Source organism: Erinaceus europaeus, chromosome 6 (assembly GCF_950295315.1).
Source record: "Erinaceus europaeus chromosome 6, mEriEur2.1, whole genome shotgun sequence".
In the NCBI taxonomy this organism is placed as follows: domain Eukaryota; kingdom Metazoa; phylum Chordata; class Mammalia; order Eulipotyphla; family Erinaceidae; genus Erinaceus; species Erinaceus europaeus.
The window spans coordinates 27,330,625-27,356,008 of NC_080167.1; the positions used below are offsets into that span (position 1 = coordinate 27,330,625).

The 25,384-nt window shown below is 46.6% G+C and overlaps 1 protein-coding gene across 2 annotated transcripts in view; it reads left to right on the plus strand.

Annotated features, from left to right (window-relative positions):
* Positions 1–251: 251 nt before the first annotated feature.
* Positions 252–25,384, plus strand: part of GNG4 (G protein subunit gamma 4) — a 75,282-nt gene continuing 50,149 nt past the window's right edge. The window contains exon 1 of one of the 2 annotated variants that reach the window (XM_016188070.2): positions 252–452. The gene's annotated coding sequence lies outside the window, so the exon portion shown is untranslated. The remainder of the gene's footprint in view (positions 453–25,384) is intronic. The other variant, XM_060191972.1, reaches the window with a different exon arrangement.

The following is a 25,384-nucleotide window of genomic DNA, read 5'->3' on the forward strand; positions in this document are numbered from 1 at the left end:
GACCGACGAGGCCCTAGAGAGGCGGTGGTCGAGGGGTCGCTGCTGGGCACCCGGCTGCACCCGGACGCGCTCCCGTAGCCGGGCTGAGCGGAGCTGAGCAGAGCCGGCTGCGCACAGAGCTGAGCTTGGCACCCGAGTGGCTTCCCTCCCCGGCGGGGTGCGGGCTCGGCACCTGCGCCCTCACCTCCACCCCCACCCCCCAGTCTCGCGTCGTTTTTCCCCGGCCGGGGCGGGCGGGCGGGGCGGGGCTGCTTACGCGGCCCGGAGACCCCGGGGCGGGCGGGGCGCGGGCAGGTCCTTCCCTCCGCGAAGTGCGTGAAGCGAGGCGCTAGCAGAGCCCGAGCGTCCGCCCGCGGGGCGATGCCGCTGGTTCTGGCCGGTCCCCGCATGCCCCGCGCCGGAGACAAAGCCCGCGCCTGAGCCGCACCCTCAGCCTGCGCGCCCCGCTCCGGGTAAGTGGGCCCGCCCGGCCCGGCAGTGTGTCGGGGGGGCTGGAATGAGTGTGTGTGTTGGGGTGGGAGGGGGGTGCTGGCACTGCTCTGGCTCCGGCCAGCTCGGGCGGAGCTAGAAGCCGCAGGGAAACTCGAGCGGGAAAGTCTCCGGGAGGCGAGCGGCGGCTCTGGAGCCCGAGTGGTCCCGCAGCTGCGGTGCGAGCGCGCGTGTCCTGCCGTCCCCCCGCGAGCCCTGCCGCGACGAGCCCGCACAGGTGGGCGCCAGCAGCCACTCCGCGCCGCAGGTGCCGGGCTCGTCGAACCCCGGACCCCACACCGAGCCGCTGGAAAACCCGAGCGCAGGTTTGCAGAAACAGTCCGGAATACTGAGGGGTTCTCCTGGGGGGGGGGGGGGGAGGGCCGGGGGCTCCTTTCTATATGTAGGTCACGGGGCGCTCGCTGTTGCCCCGGCGGGGACGTGCCCCATTGAAGACAACCTCAAGGGAAGCGCGAGACCCTAAAGTAGCAGACTGATCCCCCCACACACCCAGGACACCTTTCTCGCCAGCAGTTTCGGTGGCCCCGAGGGATTGTCCCCTCTCTATGGCGTCTGTCCCCGAGGCTGGTGCTGAAATGGTGACCAGCGCTGGGGGAAGCTTTGGCTTATTATTATTATTATCTTTTTTTCTAATTGTCTTGGCGACTATAAACGAGACGATGAGGTGGGGACCGGGTGGTGGCTGGAGAGGACTTCTAAATCTTGGAGGATTTGCGAGTTTTCGTGTCTTTTGAGTTAAGGGATTAGGAAATCCCAAAATGGTAAAGTTTGATCAAGAGATAAACTGGGCCTGGCACCTTCTGCCCAGTGGCCCCACCGCGGCCCATTTATTCTCCTGTGTAGCTTTCTCTGACTGTACAGGGCTGGCTGGCACAGGGCCCCGGCCTTCTGCGCCGCCGGTGGTGTTCCCCATTAAAATCATTAAAATGTGTCAGTCCCAGCATCTGCTCTGGAGCCCTCGCCGGTGCTGACTCCTTCCCGCAGAAGAATGGGAAAATTCAGGGGCAGACTGCCTCAAAGCTGCAGCCTGGGACCTGGACTCTGGGTTCCAATGGGAGACCCTCTTCCTGATTTCTGCTGCACTGTGTGCGTGGGAAGGCAGGAGGGGAATGGAGGCCCAGCCAGCTAATCTGGCCCTGTTCTCTGCAAGAAGCTGCCTTGGGAACAGCTGGGTGATCAGTAGAAAGCGTTTCCCAGACCTGAGAAATAAGACTGCATACATGGAAGCTATGAATTAGGCTGGTTTTTTTTTTTTTTTTTGAAGTGTGATGTTGGCTCAGTTATTAGCCATGGTAAGAGACAAATACTGCACTTAATAAATGATAAGAGGTTAGGTCAACGTAAATACAAGGATTATGATGGTGTTGTCTAGTTAATGAGTACTCTGGCCATGAGGTTATTAGGCCGAAATGACTGTTTAGGACAGTGGATTTCCTGTTTGCTTCTCCACCTACACATGGCTCCAGTCCTCAGTCTCTTTAAAAATAAAAATTGACCTGAGGAAGCCTGGGGAAGATGTCTGGTCAGCTGAGCAAGAGCAGCAAAAGGGTTCCCAGTGATCCCACAATTAGCCAGACAGTTGCCTCTCACACAAATAGAGAGTGGAAAAACCAAGTCAAAGTCATATTCACAGTATAGATTTTTTTAATGCACAAATGTTTTTAAAATGTCATTAATTCACTATTGGTTTTTAAAATTGTTTTATTAGTAACTTAGTCATGGTGTACCAGGTTATACAGTCAGTGACATATATTCACCAGCAAATCACCTGCCTATATTTATTTTGTTCTTTGTGGTGAGGGACCCTCAGGCTTGCCCTGGGATGGGGGGAAGGGTGTTGAGGAGGTGTGGTGATCCTGGCTGCAGGGGAAAGGAGGTGGCCATGGCAGGAAAGGTGGTGTCCCTGTTGCCCAAAGTAGTGTGGACTGGGCTTCAGAGGACTGGAAGACTGGCTAGACCTAGTCTTCAACTTTTTGTGAGTCTTGCTAACTCTCTCTCCCCTCCATTGCCATCCCTAAGCCTGCAGGACCAGCCACCCACCCACCCCTCCCCACCCTCAGACCTGCCCTCCCGGAGCCACTCCCCCAGTCAGCCTGGCTTCACTTTACAATTCTTTAAAGCCAAAATGTCAAGCCCCAAAGCCCTTCCTCTCTTCTAAAGCTCAATCCACTTTTTGAAATGGTGAGAGACAGGTGGGAACTCAGCCATAGTGCCCCCCCATGGTCCCAGCAAGTCCAGAGTATCCCTGTCAGACAAACAGGGTGAGCCCTTAGGAGTAACTGCAGTCAGCCTCCCTCTCCCTCTCCCACACCCTTACTACTTACTGAGGAAGACAGCCAAGTGGCAGAAAGACTCGGATCTACAAACCAAATAATTTTCATTTACTTAACCACATCTCACTATTACATTTTCCTTACCTCGTATCATTTTGTTCTACTTGAAGAGGAGAGATGCCTAATAAAATTCAGTATGTTACTGGGTTTAAAAAGGACTGTCCTCTTTTTTTTTTTCTCATTGACTTCTAAGACAGTCTTTCAGACATTACTCGATTAGCTCTCAGAACATCTTTATGAGCATGCATTGTTATCTGGACTTACAGATTTCCTTCTTTTAATCGATGCTTTTATCTACCCCAGACATAGGCATAATGAGTGAGACATATTATTCAGGTAGTGGGAGTATTTGTTTAGTTTTCTTAAGCTAGGAGCTAAAACTTAAACACTCTCTTATACAGAAAATAGGACAAAAATATCCTTTCAACTAGAGCCAACAGAAAAGGTAATGAAAATCAGACAAGGTACATGACTGTCAGAAAAGAAAAACAGGGTAATCAGTTATAGTCTAGAAAATTGACTGGTTAAAACCTTCAGCAAAATAAACCAAATATCTTAAATAAGGGATCAGAAATGAAAACCAGTGTAGATGAAATTTCCACTTAGCAATAGAAGACAAGAAATGCTGCTAGTATTAAAAAAACAAAACAAAACAAAAAAACTGTTAAGTAGCCAGTGGGGGCGGGGTGAGCAGTTCACCAAGCTCATTGGCCTGTTCCAATGTCAACGATTGTCAAGGATTGTCAAGGAGCTCTTGTTAGGTCAAATGGCAGCTGGTGCGGGCTGACAGTGGCGCACCCAGATGAGCACACATAGTAGCATGTCCACAGACCTGTCCCCTCGAATGGGGAAAGCTTCATTAGTGGTGAAGCAGTGCTGCAGGTCTCTCTCTCTCTCTCTTCCCTCTTCCCTCTCTCTCTCCACTCCCCCCCCTTCTCAATTTCTGTCTGTCCTATCAAATAAAGTATTCCTTTTGTAGTCACCAAGTCCCAGCAACAACTGTGATGGCAAAGGAAAAAAAAAAAAATGGTCATCTGGTGCACATTCCACTTGTGTAATGAAACTGGATGGAGAAAATGGCAAAATGGCAGGTCTGTTGAACATACAGTACTTGTAGAGTGGGCCCTGGTTATTCAAGAAGTCTGCACTTACGTGTAGCTGTGGAAAAGCTCTTTGTCCCATAACTCCAGGGTTCCTGGGTATCTGCAGGCATATCACCCATGCCCCCACCTAAGAGGACCAGCCGGGATGGAGCACAGGTTGGCTCAGGCTTGGGCTGGTCGCTCTTGCTTAATCTATGCACCATCCCTACAAGGTTTCTGTTCAGCAACAATCAGTAGTGAGCACTGGTGTCTGTACTAGGAGTGTTCTGCCAGGGTCATGAGTTGGTAATGGTGATTTTTTTTTTCTCCTAACCAAGGAAAACCATTTAAATGACAAATGAGAACAGTTGATATGTGTGGAAGAGAAGAAATGGTGAACCAGTGCCTGGTGTCCCACCCCCGTGCTATCCTTTTCCCAAAGGATCCATTATTCCTCTCTGATTCTCAAACCATTTGTCCCTGGGTGGCCAGGCTGACCATCTCAGTGTGTTTCGAGGCTGAGGAAGAAAATAGAATTTATGAGTGAGAGCTGGAGAGACAACATCATGCTTATGATAAATACTTTCATGCCTAAGGCTTTAAGGTCCCAGGTCCAGTCCATAGCACCACCATAAGCCAGAGCTGAGAAGGAGAAGGGGAAGAAGAAGAGGAGGAGAAGGGAACAGAAGAAAGGAGGAGGAGAAAGAAGGATATGAAGAGGTGAAGAAGGAGGAGAAATGAAAGAAATGGCTCAAAAAGAAAGAAAGAAAGAAATGGCTTAAGCATTTTGGGCCTTGAGCCATCATTTCTCCAAATGAATACATGTACAACACAGAATAACAGCTTTTGACCTACTGATGGATTTTTTGTTGTTGTTGTTGTTAATCTCATGATCTAATTCATAGCTCTGGGACTTCTTTTTTCCCTGGGGTCGTCCAAAGGATAACTGGCAGAGTGATAGTGATAGAAGGGAAAGGTTTTGTAAGGAAAAAAACAAACTTTTTTTTTTAAAGCACCTTTTACGAGTGCAGCCAAAGGTGTTAACATGAAAAATAAATGCACTTCCACAGTCCTCCCAACCCAAACTTGACTTCACTGACTTTTCAGCGTGCCATCACACAAATATGAAAAATCAACAGATTGATTTTCACCAAAACAGTGCATGAGTATGAAACTCCAAGTAGAAGAAACAGAATTAGAAAGTAAGAAGGAGAGAGCAAGGGTGAGAGGGGAAGCAGAGCAGTGGAGGGAGGTTGCCGAAGGCCGTCTGTTGCAAGGAGGTTACTCTTGCTGATGGCCTGCTGGGTTCTGTGACCCTGGTTCTAGGCACTGGGGCACTGGGGCACTGAGGCCAGTTTGGGAGGTGACAACCGTGGGTATTTGTGCCACAGACTGGGATTTTGCCTTCCCCTGGGTTAGGCATCTGGAGGCCTGGAAACAGATCTGACAGTAATCATTCACCAACTGCCCTATTACATACTGTCTATACATGCGTACCTGCTTCACAGGCTAAACCACAAAATTAAATCCCTATGCTCAGAATTAAATCATTAATGAACCTTGAGAAGAGCTGTTTTTGTTTTTTGCCTCCAAGGTTATCACTGGGGCTCAGTGCCTGCACAATGAATCCATTGCTCCTCCAGCCACTTTTTTCTTTTTCTTTCTTTCTTTTTTTTTTTTTTTAAAACTAGTGTACTGCTCAGCTCTGGCTTATGGTGGTGCAGGGCATTCAGCCTGGGACTATGAAACCTCAGGCTTGAGAGTCTCTGCATAACCATTATGTTATCTACCCTCCACCCCATTTTTTCCATTTTTTAAAAATTATTATTAATTTTCCCTTTTGTTGCCCTTGTTTTATTGTTGTTGTAGTTATTGTTGTTATTGATATCATCATTGTTAGCTAGGACAGAGAGAAATGGAGAGAGGAGGGGAAGACAGAGAGGAGGAGAGAAAGACACCTGCAGACCTGCGTCACCACCTGTGAAGCGACCCCCTGCAGGTGGAGAGTCAGGGGCTCAAATTGGGATCCTTACGTGGGTCCTTGCACATCGAACCACGTGCGTTTAACCCACTGCACTACCCCCTAAGTCCCCATTTTTTCCATTTTTATTGGCTACGACAACTAGAGAAATTGAGAATGGAGGGGAGATAGAGAGGGAGAGAGAAAAATAGATGTCTGCAGATCTGCTTTACTGCTCATGAAGCATCCCCCTGCAGGTGGGGAGTTGGGGGGGCGCTTGAATCCAGATTCTTGCCCAGGACCTTGTGCTTGGTACTATATGTGCTAAACTGGGTGTACCACTGCCTGGCTCCCTGGAAGAGCTGTTTCACCCACTACTTTCAGGAGGTTTGGGCAGCCCAGGACCCTCACAGATAGAGTCCGCTGGACCACCTTACCTCTGGGCTCCATCTTGCTATTTTTCTTTACCTGTTTTAGAATTGAGGCATCCATGTCCTCTGGAGGCCAGCTGGACCCTGGCATCAGGTAGCCTACTATCCTGACCAGAAGGGTTGGGAGCGGAAGGAATCAGAGGACCCGGGAGTTTCCATCTGGGCCTGGGTGGAGAGGCTTCCGTGACCTGTGAGCAGGAGATGGAGAGCGAGTTGGGCAAGTGAGGAGAGAGTGTAGGACTTGGAATTGAAGTGTCATCCATGAGGAGCACTGGGAGTCTCTTGTCCCATTTACCCAGTGGCTGGATGGGGTGGACGACAGCCATGAAATAGACTGTGAAGTGTGACAGGGAGAACAGAAGTCTGGCTGAGGGACTGGGGAGTTACTGAAACCCCACTGAAGCCATGCAGTGGGCAAGATGTGATAAGATGAAGTGAAATGTGAGACAAAGCATGAATTATCCCTCAATAGGCATACTGTTTTTGAGGCAGGTTTTCATGTGCTGATGTCCCTTAAAAGGGACCTTCCTGCCTGGCAGTCCCTTAGGTAGCTTAACCCGCCAGTCTCTGTATAGCATCAGCAAGCCCGCCACCACTCTTGCCTGGATGACTCATGTCATTGTCTGAGCAGTTGAGAGATCTGCCTCTGTCTTTGTCCCCCTAATGCTAACAGACTTCATCTGGTGCTACACAAACCATCTCTTAGTGTGTGTTGATGTCAGGGATCAGTTTCTTCACCTTTGGTGAGGGCATGTCTGTCTATCTGTCTGTCTCTGTCTCTGTCTCTCTCTCCATGGTTTTTGTTTTATATTTTGCCAAACCTCCTGGTCACTCTCTGCTCCTCCCATGTGTTGATGACCAGAGGCAAAGAGGGCTGGACTCTGGATCTTCTTCACAGTCACTATGACAACTCACCTGAGACACCCCAACCTCCCTCAAACCACCTGGAAATTTTGTTCTTAGCTATAAAACACTGCTTGTCCCACCCCACCCCCAGGATGGAATTTCTCTCTCTCTCTCTCCTCACCATTCCTCACTTGATCTGTCCTGATCTTTTTCCTTTGCTGTACTTTTTTTTTTTTCCTTGCTAGAACACTGCTCAGCTCTGGCTTATGTTGATGCAGGGGATTGAACTCAGGACTTTGGCGCGCTAGCCATAAGAGTCTTGCATAACCATTATGCTATTTCCCTTGTCGAATGTTTTTGGTTTTTTTTTTAACAGACAGACATGGAGAGAGAATAAAACTCCCTCCCTTCAAAAAAGGTGATATCATGCATGAATGAGACCCTGGGTTCTTTTCTTGGTACAGTATTTAAAATAATACTAAGCATTTTAAAGATCTTGGGAAATAATTAAAACAAAGAAAGGAGATAGGAAATGTCAGGGAAAGTTGGTTAAAGATTTCAGATGAACTGTTTATCGAAGGACAAATGGACCTCTCCACAGACTATTCTGTGGTTACCCTACCAATCCAAACACTGCTCGGATGAACAGTTCCCTATCCACAAGGCATAGTTCAGAGAGAGGTAGAACACTAGTCCAGAAGAGTTGGACCCACCCCAGAGCCCCTGAAAGATTGGCTCAAAGATTCACATATCTAGAAGGTCTGAGGTTAACTTGAATTGAGACCTTCCCATCCCACTCAACCATGAACCTGATAGCTTTGTAAGAACTGTTTTGGGGTCAGACAGTGGTATGTTTTGTAGAGCACATATGTTGCTATGTATAAGGACTCAGGTTTGAGCCCCCAGTTCCCACCTGCAGGAGAGGAAGCTTCATGAGCAGTGAAGCTGTGCTTCTCCCCCTCCCCATCTCTCTCCCTCCCTCCTCCTCCCTCTCTCCCTTTCTCTAACCCCTTCCCCAATATCAAATGACAGAGAGGGAGGGAGAGAAAAAGAGAGAAAGAGTGAAGGAAAGAAAAAGAAAAAAATTGGCAGCCAGGAGCACTGGATTTAACATGCAGGCACTGAGTGCCAGCAATAACCTGGTGGCAAAATAAAATAAAAAAAGAACTGCTTCATATATTCCTGAGTGTAGCCTGGCAACATAACATCAAATCTGCTTGATGATAGACTGCACTGATGGGTCCTTCCATTTTAATGTACCTGTTTTGGGGGCTATTTCTATTATTATTATTTTAATTTTTTATTTATAAAATGGAAATATTGACTGCAGGCTAGGAGGGGTACAATTCCACACAATTCCCACCGCCAGAACTCTGTATCCAGTCCCCTTCCTTGATAGCTCCCCTATTCTTTATCCCTCTGGGATTATGGACCCAGGATCATTGTGGGATGCAGAAGGTGGAAGGTCTGGCTTCTGTAATTGCTTCTCCACTGAACATGGGCATTGATAGGTCAATCCATACTCCCAGCCTGTCTCTCTCTTTCCCTAGTGGGGCAAGGCTCTGGGGAGGCGGGGCTCCAGGACACATGGTGGGGTCGTCTGCCCAGGGAAGTTGGGTTGGCATCATGGTAGCATCTGGAACCTGGTGGCTGAAAAAGAGTAAAGATATAAAGCAGAACAAATTGTTGACTAATCATGAACCTAAAGGTAAGAATATTGTAAATGAAGATTTGGGGTCTCCGTTTTGGAGAAAGCTAGTAGGTCTATTTTAGGTATATTCCAAGGGGCCCATGACTTTACTAGATTTTGCCTGTACCTAACATCTAATTTGCAAGTGAACCCAGGTTATTGTCTGGGGAGATGGTATTATAGTTGGAAAAAGGACTAGAAAGCTGGATCAGGGAAGAGAGTAGCTCCCAAATATGGGGAAAGTTTATAAATATTGTTAACTGTAAACCTCATCAATTTGATCTGGGGCCCATATTCAGCACAGGAGCCTGTGAAATGTCAGCATCCCTGTAAGTCTGAGCTCGCATTCTATGGTTACAGCTAGGAACATTTCAAGCTGCACTAAATACAGGACCCATCTTCCTCAGGTAGTTGGTAGAGTATGTTGTTCAATCTCTCTTCGGAGAATGGAACATTCCCTACTATTGTTGATCCACATTGAGGGCAGGGTCCTATAGGGGCTTGGGGGCTATTTCTTTGTAGCACAGCCTACCTAGAAATCTCAGAGCAGGTCTATCAGTGGTTCTCAAACATGACTGCAGAGGAGAATTACTGTGTGTAGTTTTCACATTGCTACTTCTGTCCTCGCCCTGGGACATTCTGATACAGCAGGTCTGGACTGAAGCTTGGGAATCTGAGTGTTTCAAACCACCGATGAGCTGATCTGTGTGAGGCCTTCTTCCTTGCATTTCATAGCCTTCCAGCCTGCCTGAGTGTCCCTGAGCCCCGTTTGCCAATTGCCCTTTCTCACTCTTGCCTGGAAATGTGAGAAGATGACAGCCACTGAATGCCACATGGCAGAAATACCAGGTCTCCTTTCTGGACAGAATGTGTGGAGCCACTTTCACGACAGAGGTGATTAGAACATAAGACAGAGGGCAGAGGTAGATAGCATAATGGTTATGAAGAGACTCTCATGCCTGAGGCTCTAAAGTCCTAGGTTCAGTCCTCCACACCACCATAAGCTAGAGCTGATCCGTGCTTTGGTAAAAAAAACAAACAGGGAGTTGGGCGGTAGCACAGCAGGTTAAGTGCATGTGGCGCGAAACGCAGGGACCAGCGTATGGATCCCGGTTCCAGCCTCCAGCTCCCCACCTCCAGGGGAGTCACTTCACAGGCTTCAGCAGGTCTGCACCTATCTATTTTTCTCTCCCCCACTCTGTCTTCCCCTCCTCTCTCCATTTCTCTCTGTCCTATTTAACAGTGATGACATCAATAATAACTACAACAACAATTAAAACAAGGACAACAAAAGGAAAAATAAATAAAAGTTATTTAAAAAAAAAAGACATAAGACAATTAAAACAGGTCCCACATTCCCGAAGCAGGATGCTGAACTTGACAAACGTCAGGGACAGGTTCCAGGAGATCTGGCCAGGAGAAAGAATCCAGACAGAGCCAGGCTTTCTTGGCTAAGAGCTTCTGATTGAGCAAATAGCAACAGATATCAGGTGTGAGCATCTTTGGGTGGCAATGTTTTTTCTAGCACAATAGTTGTCAAGAGGTAGATAAACACTGCAGCTGGAGGTGAGAATCTTGAGAATTATCCTGGAATCTGGTGGGCCCCAAGTAATCCTAAAGCTCCTTATAAAATGCCAGGAATGTCAGAGATTAGAAGATGCTATATTACTAGCCTTGAAGATGAAGGTGGGGGCAAAGAGCTGGGGCACAAGCAAGGAATGCAAGTGGCCTCTGGAAACTAGAAAAGGCAAGGAGGCAGATTCACCCCCAAGAACCTCCACCAGGAGCAGCTATCTTAACACATGAAGTTCTAAATCCCACAACTATGAAATAATACATTTGTGTTACCTTGAACCCTGACGATGTAGTGATCTGTTGCAGCAGTAATGGGAAATGGGTACAAGAATGTCACTATTTAAAAAATTTTAATTAATTTTTTTTTTTGCCTCTAGGGTTATTGCTGGGGCTCTCTCAGTGCCTGCATTATGAATCTACTGCTCCTGGTAGCCATTTTTTCATTTTTATTTTTATAGGACAGAGAAAAATTGAGAGGGATGGGGAAGATAGACACCTGCAGACCTGCTTCACCACTTGCAAAGTGACCCCCGCCCCCGCACAGGTGGGGAGCCAGAAATTCAAAACAGGGATCCTTGTGCGGGTCCTTATGCTTTGTACTATGTGCACTTAACCAGGCACACCACCACCTGGTCCCGGATTTCCCTTTTCATTTGTAACTGAAGAAAGCTACAAGTGAAACAGTTGATTGACATTGCAATAGTAAGGAGCAGGTCTGGAGGTTCTGTCTTCAGCTGTCTGCCTCCAGATCCTGCCCTTGCCCACTCTTCATGCTCCTTCTCCTGTCTGGCAGGGCTGCTGAAAAGGAGGTATATCAGAAGATGAGCCCTGCAAGGTGGGCAGACAGGAGCCTGAATCCAGAGCCTCTTATTGGCATAGCTAAGGACTAACCTCAGAGGCCGGTATACCTTTGCTCCTTTGGGCAGCTCTGCTAAGTTCATGTCGAATTGAGTGCCCACCTGAGAGAGAGGTTAGCTTCCCCGGCTCTGCCTGGTGCCAGGTGCAGACTTGGTTGCCTGCAGATACAAACCTCTGCCTATTCTCCATCATCAAATGTGGTTTAAGCACCCTCTCAGCCAGCTAGTTTAGGAGAGAGACTGGTTTAGGGGCAGCATCGTATGCATTTTAAGCTTTCCTGTTTTCAGACATCTCCTATTTCCAAACACCTGTATCTCCCTTATAATTTCATATTCACTTTAAGTCTTTTGCTCTTTAATATAGCTTTTGCCCATTCCTTGCTCTTTGAAGAAGTCAGCCAGAGAATCTTGAAGCAGTATTTAAAGTTTTTTTTCTTAATATTAATACAGTAGCACCTGAGACCTCTACTCCAGGTATGTCTACTTCATTTATATTCTAAGTATTTTACAGATTATGCTATCATTTTTCAGAAGAGCTGTAGCTAATATATTTTTCTTTTTTATATTTATTTATTCCCTTTTGTTACCCTTGTTTTTTTTATTGTTGTAGTCATTGATGTCGTCATTGTTGGATAGGACAGAGAGAAATGGAGAGTGGAGGGGAAGATAGAGAGGGGGAGAGAAAGATAGACACCTGCAGACCTGCTTCACCGCTTGTGAGGCTCGAACCAGGATCCTTTTGCCAGTCCTTGTGCTTTGCACCACCTGCACTTAACCCGCCGCACTACCGCTCCACTCCCTGTAGCTAATATTTTCTAAAATTTTTCTTTATTGGGGGATTAATGGTTTACAGTCAACAGTAAAATACAATAGTTTGTATGTTCATAATATTTCCCAGTTTTCCACATAACAATACAAGTCCCACAAGGACCTCCTCTGCCATTATGTTCCAGGACCTGAACCCTCCACCCCCACGCACCCCAGAGTCTTTCACTTTGGTGCAGTACACCAACTCCAGTGACAGTCCAAGTTCTGCTTAGTGTTTTCCCTTCTGATCTTGTTTTTCAACTTCTGTCTATGAGTGAGATCATCACATATTCATCCTCTCTTTCTGACTTCTCACTTAACATGATTTCTTCAAGCTCCATCCAAGATAGATGAAGAAGGTACAATCACCATTTTTAATAGCTGAGTATTTATGAGTAATTCCATTATGTATATAGACCACAACTTACTCAGCCACACATCTGTTGTTGGACACACATCTGGGTTGCATCCAGGTTTTGGCTATTACAAATTGTGCTGCTATGAACATAGGTATGCACAAATCTTTTTGGATGGGTGTGTTTGGTTCCTTAGGATATATCCCCAGGAGAGGAATTGCAGGGTCATAGGGTAGGTCCATTTCTGTGTAGCTAACATTTTGTAGTTTACTTAAAAAGAAAAAAAACTTTTCATGTATCCTATCTAATCTTATTCTTATTTTTTTATTTTTTATTTATTCCTTTTTGTTGCCCTTGTTGTTTTATTGTTGTAGTTATTATTGTTGATGTCATTGTTGAATAGGACAGAGAGAAATGGAGAGAGGAGGGTGTCATTAAAGTTCGGCGCTCTAGCAGGCCGGGCTAGCTTCGTGGTGGTAGACAGAGACTCGAGGACACATGGCTGGGCAGAGAATGCAGTTTAATCTTTATTCATGAGCGGGCAAATCACCACACCATGTGCTTCTCCATCTTTCTCCCCCCGGCGGCTGCGGCGGGGACTCTGGAAGTCCGTAGGATTTTTGGGGGCAGGGAGAAGGGGGCACGAAACTAGCAGGGGCTAAACCACCACCTCCCAGAGGCGGGGAGAGGGGGGCAAGACCAAACCAATGTGAAGCATAGCAACAATTCCCCCTTTTCTTTTTAACTAAATGACCATAGTATCAGGGGTGTGGGGTGAACAGAAACCTATATCATACAGGCATTTTTAAAAAAGAAACTGGCACAAACATGGAGGAACATGTAAGTGAGCAACAAGAACCAGTGTGCTGCCAAGGGAAGGCATGAGGGGGACCTTTTTTTGCCTCTGGGGGGCGTTACTTGCCTCGACGGGCATTTTCTAGCATGGGGGCAGGGAACGGCCTAGAGTCCCAAGGCAGCTGGCTGCAGTCAGTCTTTGAGAAACCCAGCAGCATAAAGGGAAGCTGCTAGTTTTGTGCAAAGTGTCCAAGAGGTGTACCAGTGAGTCCGATAGAAATGTCAATACAAAGCAGATGTCCACGGAAGAATGCCAGGGGGTGGAACATTGTATGAGGAAGGTCAGCTGTTGGAATTCCGCTTTTCTGTAGAGAACTTGACAGCTGTAATTTACTTACTATGAAACAAAACTTGTAGCAGGTTAGAAGTTTATCACAATTGATAACTCTATTACAATTGGAAGTCTTTTTTAGTATGATTTTAAGGTTGTTTAAAGTTTAAACAATAGAATGTGGAAAGGTAAACATAAGAACCATGGGGGAAAAAAGCCTCATGCATGAGAATCATTAGCATAACCATAGCGCAATCTAACGTTTCTAATTAATAATAAATTTGAGAATTTTACATTATCAATAAGTCTATTTAACCTTTTGTTACACCCATTCAAGATGGAGACACACCCTAGGTGTGCACAGGTTTTTTTTTTTTGACCAACTTAATTAAAATATATTGATTTTTAACTAATTTTTATCTCAGACTTTAAATCTAAGTTAATTTTATCTTTATGAGAATTACGTTGAAAACCTTTTTTATTTAACTCTGTCTGGTAAGAATATAGCCTTAAAGTTACATTTTTAACCTTAAGGTTAATGTTTACCAAACTTTAAACACACACGTAAACATGGTCTTTAATACACAGGGAGAGAAACCTTTGTTACGAAGACATGTCATTTTAAACATGAATTTAGATCTGTGCTGTCTTAGCCGTTCGGGGAGTGTGTTGTCCAGCGGTGGCCTCTTGCGCAACTTCAGCTCTAGGAATTGCAGGTAGCGATCTCTGCAGGGATCTCTGCGTATTCTAGCTTTTCTGCCTTCAGAGCTGAATTGGGGATCTCAGCCAGGGGGCCCAGTTTCGGCAGGGAGCCTGCGGTCTCCAGGTGGTCCGGGATCTGCCCAGACTTCATAGCAGGAGGGCAGGCAGGCCGGCCATGCAGAAGGCGCAGGCCGAGGTGCCCCAGAGTGGCAGCCATGATGGGCTGCAGCCTTGCCCGCCATGCCTGCTGTCCTGCTCTCAGCGGCCGAGCAGCGTGGGCCCACGCCCAATGCCCTGCTCCACGCGGCGGAAAGCCAGCTCATGTGGGCTGGCCTTGGGCTCCTGTGGGCTGGCGTTGGGCGGAAACCACAAGAGTGGTCCAGAGATAAATGTTCCAGAAACAGCGAAACAGTCTCTTGAAGAAAGGGCAGAGGCCTTTGGAAACCTCTTCACAAGCAGAAAAGAAGGCCATTGTAGATAGGTAGGGAAAGTCTTCACTTATCTGGGGGGATGCGCAGGTCAGGTCCATGTGGGCGCCATTTGTCGTTAAGGTTTGGAGCTCCAGCTGGCCGGCCTAGCTTTGGCAGCGGTAGACAGAGACTCGAGGACACACAGCTGGGCAGAGAATGCAGTTTAATCTTTATTCACGAGCGGGCAAATCACCACACCATGTGCTTCTCCATCTTTCTCCCCTGGCGGCTGCTGCGGGGAGGGTTTTTGGGGGCGCTGAAACTAACGGGCTAAACCACCACCTCCCAGAGGCGGGGGGGAGGGGCGAGACCAAACCAATATGAAGCATAGCAACAGGAGGGGAAGAGGGGGAGAGAAAGATAGACACCTGCAGACCTGCTTCACTGCCTGTGAAGCGACTCCCCTGCAGGTGGGGAGCCAGGGGCTCGAACCGGGATCCTTATGCCGGGCCTCATGCTATCTTTTTCTTATTTTTAAAGAAACGCTTGGAGATAGGAATTTTATTTTCGTTCTTAACCAAGTAAATTAAGGCTCAAAGAAGTATAAATTGACCAGGGTGCACAGCAGGCCCAGGATGGAAACTCGGGGCTTTCATATTTTTCTACTGTATTATATTCCTTCTTAGATTAAAAAAAAAAGTTATCCAAGTGGTCAGGAGGTAGGCCACCCAGGAGAGCATACACTTTGGCATGCACAGGGGCTTTGGTTTGGATCCCTAGCCCCAGATGGGGTGCATCATGCAGAGGGAACCCTTCATGAGCAGTACTTTTCTTCCTTCCATTTCTCCTTCCTTGTCTCTCAGCCTCTGTATGGAACAGAGACATCATGGCCTGAGCTCCCAGGTGATGAAGACAAAGAAGGTATAGGCCTGCTTCTCAGTGTGAACCATTCTTACTCCTGATGAGGTACTTGTCCCAGGCCTCATCAGGAGGCGTTGTGTTTCCTGGTCCTGCTCACCATGCCACTCCCATGGGCTTCTGCAGACAAACCAACCCAGCTTTTCTCTGTCCTCTTGAGGTGCCTTGGGGGTCCTCCATTTCTGATAGCTTCCTCTAAATCAAAAGCTTTGTTATCTACTACTTGTTCCTGAGAGGGGCTTTCAGAGCCTACTTTGCAAATAAAAGAAAGTACTTCCTGTCTTTTGATTCCTACTTTAATCATCCCAGTTCCCCTTGAAGCAACGTGGACTCTCTGGTGAGAGAAGAGTCGAGTATAAGATACCATGAGAAGAAGCACAGATCATTATGTCAAGATTCTCTTTTATCTGAGCATGGCCAGTTCCTCCCCACAGTAACCAGGGCTCTCTTGTCCAGTGAAACAAAGACCCTTGGGAGTCCCCATGATGGTGGTGGGAGGGAAGGGCTATGACATGGACACCCCTTGGTAGTCTGGTGATACCAGATACTCCTCCACTGACGGGCTAAAGGAAGTTCCCTTCCCTCTTCTAGCTTTCAGCCTCCTCACGGTGGAGCCTGGCACCAGAAATGTCTGTGTGGACTAAATGCAGAATGTCATGCCTTCAGATTCTGCTAATTTGCACATGTGCATGGGTGCCTTTGGGACCAATAAGATAAAAGTGAGTTAAATTATCTTACTGAATGCTCTCCGTTACTCCATGTCATCAGTCAGTATCTATTAGAAGGTCCTATTTCTATTTATTTATTTTTGCAGAGTCAAGGCCTAATTCATGCATGATTTCACTGCTCCTGGGCCCCCTTTTCATCCAGAATAGAGGGGGAGACACCACAGCACCAGAGCTTTCCCTGGTGCCATGGTACCTCCTATGGCATGTACCCTACCCAGTAAGCTGCCCCTCCAACCCACACCCTTTCTGAATTTCACTTTAGAAGGAACCAACCTTCATACTTTAAAATCACTGGAACCATGATCTGCAGAATCCCTTCCATTTCCAGTGCTCTGTGCCCCATTGACAACGTCTTGTTATGGGTCATTTTCTATACGTACAATAAATATATTTGCTGCCTTTTATCTTCACTGCTTTCCTGCATAGCCAGCTGACTTTGGAACAGGAAAAGCTTCTAAGCTGCTTACTCCTTCCTCGGGGCCTAGTGTAGAGAAATTCCAGGGGCTAAGGTAGCAGGAACTCGTGAGACTGGCTGTAGGTTCTTGACCCTCCTGGCAAAGTGGAACTAGTTAAGGATGAGTGGAACTAGCAAAGGAGCCCTCTCTGGTGCTGAATCTCCCCCATGTCCTAAGTGCACTTTTCCTCAGACCAGAGCTTCATTTGATCTCCTTCTAGATTAGATACTGACTTTTACATCCTTTATTGACTTAGAGATTTTGTAGGTGAGCTAAACTGTCGGGCTGCGCCGCGGAGAAGAGAGAGAGGAGATCCGGAGTGAAGAGGGAACACAAATCTTTATTTGCACGGGCACCTCAGAGTTGGGTGAGAGTGCAGTGGTTCGGGCCACGAGGAGGTAGCAAAAATGGCCGCCTCCTGGACCACCCTCCCTTGCGTCTAATCACCAATGTGAAAAGTGGGCAAGAGAGACAAGGGCAACAACCTGGAGTGACGTGTTGGGACAGGATTGGTTGAAAAAGGCACTGCAAGAATATCACGGGAAGTGGCAAAGCCTGAGGGGACAGCTTGGCAGATGTGACTGCATCTGTATAATTCCCCAGCACTAAACCATGTGTACTTTTTCCTTGCATTACCTAGCCTCATCTTGGATGGACTTGGCCTATCTCTGGTGCCTCTTCACAATGACTTGGTTACCTCTGGTTAAAAGGAGAACTAACCAGAGCCAGCTGATTCCCACTCAGCAGTTGCTGCATGGCACTAAGGGAATTTTATCCTCTCTGGGGTGTTGGCATCAGGCAGAGCATATCCTGTCGTCTGTGACTTCCTTAACTGCTAGAAAGAAGTGGAAAATATCCCTGTTTGTCTCTAACCCCAGTCCTGTCTGACATTCACAACAAGCGCCTCTGCAACTCAGGAACAGTTCAGCATGAGAGCTGCTTTGCAGGGCTCGTCAGCAGGCTGTTGACACATTAAAGAAAAATCCACGTCAGGCTCTACAGCTTTTATTTTTTCTGGGAAAATATCCAGATCACTTTTAGGCTTATTTAATGCGTCCCGTTTTCTTTTTCTTTTCACTGCTGCTAAAATGCACAGCTCACTTGGACAACACAACTCAGTCTGTCAGCCAAGTAAGAATAATCACCTTGGAGAAAGTCTTCTAATGTGTGTAGCAAATGATCAGCAGTGCAAGTAGGCGACCTCCCCTTTCTTTCTTTCCTGCCTCCTTTCCTCCCTTCTTTCCTTCCTGTCTTTCTTTTCTTTTTCTTTTTTTTTTTTTTTGTCACTGAATACCGTCGTTAGGTCTTAGAAATTTCTTTTACCTGGAGTGAAAACTATATGTCTTTCCCTACCCTTTCTTCTAGAGCAAGCCATTAACTTGTTACCTAATCTCCCCAAAATTCAGGTGATAATGTCTTATAGTCCATGAATTTGTAGACTTGTCTGATGACTTAACTTTGTTCTCACCTGAGGCACTTTGTGTAATTCTAATATGTTAGGGGCAAGGAGATGACTGTCACCTGACTGAAGATGACAGACAAAGGGAAGACTGAAATGCGAGAGACAGAAACTTGCTTTGAGTCATATGAATAACCAGAAATAAGAATAGAATAAGACAGTTGGAAAATAGCTCAACTGGTCAGACATTGGACTTTCATATCTGAGGTTCCTGGTTCCATTCCCAGTACCACAGGTATGCTCTGACTTCCTCCCTCCCCTCCACCCCTCCCTTTCCCATTTTCTTTCATCCTTAGGTGAAACTCTTATGTGATAAATAAAATATGTATTTTTAACATTTTATTTATTTACTTATTTATTGGGTAGAGACAGAGAAAAGCTGAGATGTAAAAAGGAGATAGAAATGGGGAGAGAAAAGACGGCTGGGCAATGGCATACGTGGTTAAGCACACATAGTACTAAGTGCAAGGACCTGTGCAAGAATCCAGGTTTGAGCTCCCTGCTCCCCACCTGAGCAGTGAAGCAAGTCTGCAGGTATCTTATCTCTCTCCATATCTCTCTCCATATCCCTCTCCCTCTCCCTCTCTTCTCTCTCCTCTCTCCCTCTCCTTCCTTCCCTCCCTCCCTCTCTCTCTCTTTCTCCTCTCTCCTCTCTCCCTCTCTCCCTCTCTCTCTCCCCCTCCTCTCTTAATTTCTGTCCTAGCCAATAAAATGGGGGAAAAAAAGGCCACCAGGAGCAGTGAATTCATAGTGCCTACTGAGCCCCAGCGATAAATAATCCTGGAGGGAAAAAAAAAGGGGGGGGGGAGTGGGAGGGAAAGGAGACACTTGTGAAGATTTTTCCCTTGCAAGTGGGAACTAGAGGCTTGAACCTGGGTCCTTGCACATGGTAATGTCCATTCAACCAAGTGCACCACCACCCAGCCCAAAATGTATTTTTTATCATGTACCCTTCTTGAATGAAAAACACTTTTTCCAGTTATTTGAACTTTCAGATCCAGCGTCAGGAGCATCCTAGTGGTTCAAAGAGGGGCTTCTCCAAGTCAGTCCCGGTGGTGTGTTCCACAGTTGAGGCGCTCACTTTATACACAAAGACAAAGCATGAAAGCCGCACCCCATCCTGTAAGAGCTGTGCTCCGTGCACACACTCCTTATGGCACAGCGTAACCTGTGGCCTTTGGTGCCACCTCAGCGATTGTTTTAGACTCTCAGGTGGCATGCTTATAGAAGAAGCTTTCTTGTCAGTAAAGTGCCATCTTCTGGTTACCTGAGAATCAGTTCATATGTCCCAGCTTACAAATGATTTAGAAAATAGTGGGGCTGCGTGGTAGTGCACCGGGTTAAGCACACATAGTGTGAAGTGCAAGGACCCGTTCAAGGATCCCAATTCGAGCCCCCTGGCTCCCCTGTAGGGGGGTAGCTTCACAAGCATTAAAAGCAGGTCTGCAGGTGTCTATCTTTCTCTCCCCCTTTCTGCCTTCCCCTCCTCTCTCAATTTCTCTCTGTCCTATTCAACAACAGCAGCAGAAATAACAACAATAATAACAGCAACAACAGCAGTGGGAAAAAAAAAAAAAAGATGACTGCCAGGAGCAGTGGATTTGTAGTACAGGCACCAAGCCCCACCCAGCAATAACCCTGGAGGCCTTAAAAAAAAAAAAAAAAAAAAAGAAAGGAAATTAGAAAACAGAAAAAAAAAAAACCCCACAAAAGAATAAAAAAGCAGAAGCCACTTTAGAGTTCTTCCTGTGGGTCCGAGCACTAGTCCTCAGGATGGCATACTCCAGCAACACTGACTAATAAAAGGTTCCAGTTGAAGGACAGGATTGCTAGGCACTGTTCCTCTTCCACAGGAAACACCCAAAACGTGCACAGGCTGCACTATACCCTGGCATATGGCAGGGGGATCCAGAGAGGCCTTGGCCTGCCATCTGGGGCTGCACTAATTATCACACACACACCCATTTCTTTTCTTTTCTTTTCTTTTTCTTCTTCTTTTTTTTTTCTTTTACCAGAGCACTACTCAGCTCTGGCTTATGATTGTGCCAGCAAGAGAGCTCAGGTTTAAGTCGAGCCCTCACTGAAATGGAGAAAGCTTTGGTACTGTGGTGTTTTTTTTTTTTCTCTCTCTCTCTCTCTCTTTGTCTTCATTTGTCTGAAATATTTGGGTCAGAATGGTGAAGCTCTAGCAACAACAAAAGAAAAATAAAATAGCAATGGAAAAACTCTAGGACTTAAGAGTAAACTCAGCTTGAAAGTTGAATGAGGATGATTTGATGCTGACAAGATAGCCCACCTGGATGGAGCGTCTACTTTGTCATACTCATGACCCAGGTTTGAACTTGGCCTTCACCAAGTTCAGACTGTACTCTATACTCTTTCCGTCTCTGCCTCTGCCTTTCCTCTCTCTATCTGAAAAAGTTGGCTTAGAGCAGTGAAGCCCAGACAATCTCAATATCTAGCTCTGTCTCACACACACATTCTCTCTCTCTCTCTCTCTCACACACACACACACACACACACACGTTACCTTTTTGAAAATTGTAAGGAGAAAGTTGAGTTCTAATTACTTAAGTCTCTTGTATTTGATTCTTCACAAGAACTAATTCACCCATTACATTTTGTATGTTTGTTTGTTTGTTTGCCTCCAGGGTTACTACTGGAGCTTAGTGTCTGCACTACAAATCCACTGATCCTGGAGGCCATTTTTCCATTTTTGTTGCCCTTGTTGTTGTTATTGTTATTGTTGTTATGGCTGTTGTTGTTGTTGGGTAGGACAGAGAGAAATTGAGAGAGGAGGGGAAGATAGAGATGGGGAGAGAAAGACACCTGCAGACTAGCTTCACCCCTTGTGAAGCGACCTCTCTGCAGGTGTGGAGCCAGGGGCTCAAACAGGATCCTTATGCCAGTCCTTGCGCTTTGCACTACCTGCGCTTAACCCGCTGTGCTACCGCCAGGCCCCTCTACCCACTACCTTTTAACCATGGATGTGGGTGCAAAAATAATGCAGTAACTGGGGATCAGGTGGTGGCGGACCTGGTTGAGTTCAGTTCTTACAGTGCACAAAGACCTGGGTTCAAAGCCCCAACTCCCTAGCTGCATGGGGGAAGCTCACAAGAGGAGAAGCAGTGCTGCAGGTCTCTGCTTCTCTCTCTCCCCCTCTCTGCCTCTTCCTCCTCAATTTCTCTCTATCCAAAATAAACGAATAAATATATTTTTAAAAACAACGACTATATCTGGGCCTCCTTTTTTTCTTGCCTCATATAAACACCAGCCTCACCTGTTTACCAGTTAATACCCTGTATGAAAAATCAATCAGGTGTTTAAACTCATCACTTCCAAATAAAGCAAGTGCCAATTTTGTTCAGAAAGAGACATGCATGGCAGTCTGTCAGTCCTGCTCACTTCTGTGGAACTCTGTGGAGTAATTAACTGAGAGTGCTCAGGCTGCTGTAGGATCAGTCACACAGATTCCAAGGAAGCTAGCCTTCAAAGAGGCAGCTCCGTAATGAGCAACCAGAAAGCTACAGAGAGCAGGAGGAAGTGCAGAGACCAGAGGCCTTGACCAGGGACTTGTGGGGAAGCCCCAGAATCAAAGGAGACTGAAGGGAAACTGTTGAATGAAGCACACAGGACAGCCTTTGCTACAGGGAAGCCATCATTAACAGGAGCCTTAATATTCTGCTGTCTCTGGCGAGTCCGAGTGAATAGGGCTGGCGTAAATCTCAATTCACAAGCTGTGTGTGTGTGTGTGTGTGTGTGTGTGTGTGTGTGTGTGTGTGTTTTCCTCTAACTGAAAACATACATCCTGCTGACTAACACTGACTTTAAACTCGGTGTTCACACGGCACCCCCGATCCCTTACCTCCCAGGTGTTAACCACAGGATTCACCTAGAACTTGTAAGGGCTAGGATGTGTATCTGCCTGGTGACAGACCAGGAACCACCAGCTAAGGATGAACTTTTTTTTTTCTTTTTTAAATTCTTTATTGGGGGTTTACAGTCAACAGTAAAAATATAATAGTTTGGGGGTCGGGCGGTGGCGCAGTGGGTTAAGCGCATGTGGCGCAAAGCGCAGGGACCGGCGTAAGGATCCCGGTTCGAGCCCCCGGCTCCCCACCGGCAGGGGAGTCGCTTCACAGGCGGTGAAGCAGGTCTGCAGGTGTCTATCTTTCTCTCCCCTTCTCTGTCTTCCCCTCCTCTCTCCATTTCTCTCTGTCCTATCCAACAACGAATTGCGTCAACAAGGGCAATAATAATAGCCACAATGAAGCTACAACAAGGGCAACAAAAGGGGGGAAAAATGGCCTCCAGGAGCAGTGGATTCATGGTGCAGGCACCGAGCCCAGCAATAACCCTGGAGGAGGAAAAAAAATTATATATATATATATATATATATATATATATAATAGTTTGTACATGTGTAACATTTCTCAGTTTTCTACATAACAGTTCAACCACCACTAGGTCCTCTGCCATCTTGTTCCAAGACCTGAACCTTCCCCCTCCGCCCTCCCCCCACCCCCACCACACACACCCCAGAGTCTTTTACTTTGGTGCAATACACCAACTCCAGTCCAAATTCTGCTTAGTGTTTTCTCTCCTGATCTTGTTTTTCAACTTTTCTCTATGAGTGAGATCATCCCATATTCATCCTTCTCTTTCTGGCTGATCTCATTTAAGGGATGAACACTTGAAGCTCTTGATTGTTTAAGAACCTCCCTGGGGGGCTTTCCTGAAGGCAATCCATGACCCTCTCTGCCTCAGGGCAAAATGACCAATGAGTCATTTTGTTCCAGGGTATTGTTACACCTTCACCATGTCCTACTGATGAAAGGTGTGCAGTCCCCATCCCTAATACCTAGCCACGGTGGGAAAGGTCTCTATGGTATTAGAGGCAGTTTCATTCTTCTTTTGCTACTTGCCAAGGCATTTTATTCCTCCCATAATCTGTATTCCTGATCACCTTTGAACTTAGTAGGCTTTTGAGAACAAAAACTAGAAAGACTCTAAGGGAGTCTGTTTTCGCAACTGAACACACCCATCCCTCCATGAATGGGAAGGTTTCAGGTTGGCCTTTAAGAATGTCACCCATGGAGGTGATGGCAGCACACCTGGTGAAGTGCACATGTTGTAATGCACAAGGACCCAGGTTCATGCCCCCAGTCCCCACCTGCAGGGGGAAAGCTTTCAGGAGTGGTGAAGCAAGTCTTCAGGTGTCTTTGTCTCTCTCCCTCTCTATCTCCCCCTCCCCTCTCAATTTCTGGCTGTATCTTTCTAATAAATAAAGATATTAAAATTAAAAATAAATTAAAATGTCATCCAGTTACAGGTATTTGAAAGGAAAGGACTTGAGTTTTCTTTCAGACTTTATTATCACTCCAGGTAGTCTGGCCTTCCTGCCTGGTGAAGCTCATGCACACAAAGGGCTTGCTGTTCCTGACAGAGTTCTGGGGTGGGGGAAGGTGGTAAGTAGCAGAGAATTATGGGAGAATCTCCGTCAGTGGCAATTATTATGGTACAACCTTCCCCCATTCCCCTCCTCAAATTAACTGCCACTTATCAAGGGCCCTCCACACATTGCCAAGCAGTTTGTGTGTCCTCTGGTCACATTATCTCATTTAATCCTCAGAATTATGCCATGAAGAGTTAGCACATATATTTGCTGTAGGTGTGGTCCAGGGTCTAGCCCTGGCACCATATGGAAGGGGCCATGACATTGGGGGAAGCTCTGGTGCTGGTGTGTCTCTTCCTCTCTCTGCGCCTCTCTATATAAATTTAAATGCTGCACAGAGCGGTGAAAAGGCACATGCATAAAGTTCCCCAGCATTGAAAACCACAATAAAAAATTAGTCCATGAGAGGTACAGTTACTCCCCTTCCACAGGTGTAAAATTCCAGGCTTATAGAGATTTAAGTTTCCCAAAAGTCACACGACAAAGGAGTGACAGAACTTTCTTTTAGATCTGCCATTATTTTTAGTGCACCCTCCATACCCTTATGAATCATAATATGTCTTTCAGCCTCAAAGACAGCCCCTGATTTGGAATTCGAAACTGCGTTTATTATGGGAACTGCCATGACAAGGAAAGGTCTGGTGGGGGAGGGGGTGGTACCAGGGGCGAGTCCAGGAAGTCCAGTAAGGCCTGGACTCTGTCCACATTCAGGGGTCACGGACACTAGGCAACACAAGACATTCGTTTTTCCCTGAGAAATGGGAGTGGAGGTAGCTCTCAGTCCTAGTGCAGTCAGTCTGAATACACAGGCAGGGCCAGTTAAGAAGTTCAAGAGGTGGGCTGGGTGGTGGCACATCTGGCTGAGTGCAGATGTCACAATGCACAAGGACTTGGGTTCCAGGTCCCTGTCCCCACCTGCATGAGGAAAGCTTTGTGAGTGGTGAAGCAGTGTTGCAGGTGTCTTTCTCCCTCTCTATTATGCCCCTCCCTCTCAATTTCTGACTGCTTATATCCAATAAATAAGTAAACAAAGACAACAAAAAAGAAGTTAAGAAGACACTGGCTCTCGGGCGATACAGGCACAGTTTCAGGCTTGAACAGTACTCAGTAGCAATACCTCCTTAGAATCTGCACTCTGGGAGCTTCACTCATCAGGGCCTGCACGTTTGATTAGATCAAGAAAGGGGGCCGGGCGGTAGAGCAGCAGGTTAAGTGCACATGGCATGAGGCGCAAGGACTGGAGTAAGTATCCCGGTTCAAGCCCCGGCTCCACACCTAAAGGGGGCTTGCTTTATCACAAGTGATAAAGCAAGTCTGCCGGTGTCTATCTTTCTCTCCCCCTCTCTGTCTTCCCCTCCTTTTGACTTCTCTCTGTCCTATCCAACAACAATGACAGCACAACAACAGTAATAACAAGGACAAACTACAAGAGCAACAAAAGGGGAAAAATAGTTTCCAGGAGCAGTGGATTTGTAGTGCAGGCACTGAGCCCCAGCAGCAACCCTGGAGGCAAAAAAAAAAAATATATATATATATATATATCAAGAAAATAAGGCAAGCCACAGATAGTGACAAATATTTACAAGATGTATCTGCTAAAAGACGTTTATAAGCAGTATATAAAGAAGTTGTAAAAAAAAAAGTAGTAAGGAAGCAAACAAGTTTTTTAAATACAGGGCAAAGCTTCACCAAGAAAGATACACAG